The sequence below is a fragment of the Argentina silus genome (assembly GCF_951799395.1).
Source record: "Argentina silus genome assembly, chromosome: 21".
Lineage (NCBI taxonomy): Eukaryota > Metazoa > Chordata > Actinopteri > Argentiniformes > Argentinidae > Argentina > Argentina silus.
Window position 1 is genome coordinate 1,624,094 of NC_139675.1, and position 3,362 is coordinate 1,627,455.

General features: G+C 45.7%; 1 protein-coding gene across 2 annotated transcripts in view; it reads left to right on the top strand.

Annotated features, from left to right (window-relative positions):
• tmem154 (transmembrane protein 154) overlaps window positions 1-1,535 on the top strand; it is a 13,740-nt gene extending 12,205 nt beyond the window's left edge. For both annotated transcript variants that reach the window (XM_083692750.1, XM_083692751.1), the window contains exon 9: window positions 1-1,535. This exon is cut by the window's left edge and continues 270 nt beyond it. The gene's annotated coding sequence lies outside the window, so the exon portion shown is untranslated.
• Window positions 1,536-3,362: the final 1,827 nt, after the last annotated feature.

A 3,362-nucleotide genomic window follows, 5' to 3' on the forward strand; every position in this document is an offset into this window, starting at 1 on the left:
AAAACACCAAAGCAACAATAAGTATAAAAAAAATGTTTAGCTTGACATTGTAAAAACCTCCACCATACCCTAGTGTCACGGTCCATGGGGTACGCGCCAGAGAACAGTCTCTACCCCTAACTTGGGTTTCTTCCTCGTGGTAATGAATGGGTTTCGCATCACCATCAACTCGGTGTTCTGCCTTTCGCTTATTGTTTCAGAGACACTTTTTGTGTGATTTTTTTTTGCGAGCTTGCCTTTCGTATTCAGCTGTCAAACTGTAATTAATGATACTCTGAATGTAGTGTATTGTGTCAGAGCATCAGTGAGAGGATTGTGGTTCAAAATGGCGGGGCAGCCAAACGCTTTATTTGACACCCAGACAACAATTACTATCATAATTTACCCTCCAGAGATACCAGATGTCTTCCGCCCAGGGGAGGCTGGTGGAGGTAGAAATCGGAGGACGGGCTCATTGTAATGCATGGAACGGAATGAGGAATTCCTCATTCCAGATTCAGGTCCCTTATGGAGAGGCAGGGGAGGCTGGTGCAGGTGGAAATCAGAGGACACGTGTGTTCGATACCACTCCTCATTCCGTTCCATGCATTACAATGAGCCCGTCCTCCGAATTCTACCTCCACCAGCCTCCCCTGCTTTCGCCATACCACCCTCCCTTACCACAGCACATAATGCACATACTAAAGGCTACCCCAGGTGGCCATCGCCCCGACAACATCAACCCTATCCCACATAGACATGATCACTCATCTACTGTAGTGTTTAGGCTAGCAACTGTGCCCGTACTGGAATCTTCATGCCAACTCACTTCCTTGAAGTAACACTGTTTGTACGATGGCGTCTCTCTTGCAGAGCCCGCTAATTGCGAAGCCTGCTGTTTAATGCATGAGAAAAATGAGAATGGTTGGCTGATTTGCTCCATCCATGCACGCGAAAGCTGGTGAGAATTCAAAGGGGAGATATCTCTTTGCAATCATTGGAAAGAGATTTCAAGTGCAGATTTCAGTTGGATCATCATATTGCTTTTTCATGAACAATTCATTACACCAAGACTTTCTTTTTGAACCAGTATTTCACAGTTGTACCTCATTTACAAGAGTAACTGTTTTTGTTTCTTCTGTAATTTATGTTGTTTCTTTTCATTGGTTGAATATTTATTGCACCAATGATCTGTGTTGTTGATATGCAATATGAATTAAGATATTATCATTATATTGATGTTCAACATGTATGATTGTCAGTATTTTCAGTGCCTTTTATCATTGTAAATATAAGGAAAATATTTTTCAACTACCATGTATATTTTCAAGAAGTTTATTTTGTACTTGATTTGATACAACGTACTGTATCGTGGTCATACAGTACGAGTACATTTGTTCACGACTAAACTGTTCGGGGGAACAGTTTTATCAGAATCAATCAGCAAAGGTCTAAATCTCTGAAACCCATTAGGTACAGCAGTAGGCAGAATAAGGAGCTACAATAACCGTCTGGTCTGCATTATTGTTAATCAACAATAAATCTGCCAGACTCCCCTTTGTGTGTTCAGACTCTTACTTCAAATGGTCAACATGTTATGAAATACTCATTTCATAATCCTCCCCACGTCCCCCACCCTTTCTCTCCTTCATCCAGAATGTTCACTTGATCAGTGAAGCATAAAGACAACCATTTCTTCTCTCTCTCATATATAGATGTATTACCTGTCCCACCTACAGTATAATGATTATTGTGTGTGTGTGTGTGTGTGTGTGTGTGTGTGTGCGTGCGTGCACGTGTGCGTGTAAGTGTGCGTGTGTGTGCGCCAGTCATTATGTCCCTGTTGGTTTGATGTGAGGTAGATAGAGCCACTAGACCAGCCCATCCCCCCCTCTTCCCTGTGAGCTCCATATGTCAGATAGTCATTGGTTGGTAATGGAATTCATATGAGAATTGGAGGCTGGGGGAGCAAGGACAGAGGCCCTGCAAAGCAATGCATATAAATAAGGAATAAAGGACAGGAGAAATGGACTTGGTACTCTCTCATTACATTGCTGCTAAGAACCGGCTTGCAGTGCGCAAGGAATCCCCAATATCTCGACTTTCCACCTGGACAGGGAAGCTGACAGAGGGACACAAACATATTTAGACCTCTGTGTTGTTTTATACTAACATAACCGTACGTGTCGTCACAGGGGGGGTCTACCTTTTCCCTCTCCCTGCTTTAGATTGGCCTATCTGTGTTGCACAATCCAGGGACAGGTAGCCCTAGGTAGTCCATATGCACAGATCTACGATCAGCTTTCCCTCCTCCTATACTACCCTTAACCACTCTGAGGTAAAACACAATGCTGACCTCAGATCAGCTCTTAGGGGGGAACTACACGACACCACACAGGACTAGTGAAGCCTCGGACTGCTTTCTGTGAGACGCTACCAGTGTATGCAAAATACGGAGCGCTCCCTGCATTGTTGTCTCAGTCAGGGATAGATTCTGGTCATACTGGTTTGCATGTGTGCGTAGCAACAAAGCAGCTCTTCCCAGGTGATGTGGCACAACCTAAATATGACCGGGAACCAACGTTTATGGTTGCTGAATATCAGACAAAGGAGCTTAGAATAGACAAGGGGGGAGGGGGAGGGGGAGGGGGGGGATGAGCCAAGGAGACAAGATGTGATTTGTGTCGTACTTCTGAGAATTGGGTCAACTGATACAGAACTTTTTTTCCCTCTTACAAATGATACTGTGTCTATTCATAGAAAATTAATATGTGTATCTGTACGACTGCACAAGCAGGGCTGAAATAAAGGCCTCTTCACTGCTATGAATTCCTTGGTGATATCACATACACAATGTCAGACTCCAACGTGCTGTTTTCCCTGTCCTGCCCAGCATTGGACGCACTGGATGACTGTATAATTATCTGCCTTCAGGCAAAAGTCACTGTCACACCCCATCAGTTTTCTCCCACAGTCACACAATCAGCCATGTTTGTCTTTCGCTGAGGAACTGCAGACCTCCTTCCCACTGAAACCTCCTTCCCACTGCAGACCTCCTTCCCACTGTAGACCTCTTTCCCGCTGAAGACCACCTTCCCACTGCAGACCTCCTTCCCGCTGAAGACCACCTTCCCACTGCAGACCTCCGTCCCACTACAGACTTCCTTCCCACTACAGACCTCCTTCCCACTGAAACCTCCTTCCCACTGCAGACCTCCTTCCCACTGCAGACCTCCGTCCCACTACAGACCTCCTTCCCACTGAAACCTCCTTCCCACTGCAGACCTCCTTCCCACTGAAACCTCGTTCCCACTGCAGACCTCCTTCCCACTGCAGACCTCCTTCCCACTGCAGACCTCCGTCCCACGACAGACCCCCTTCCC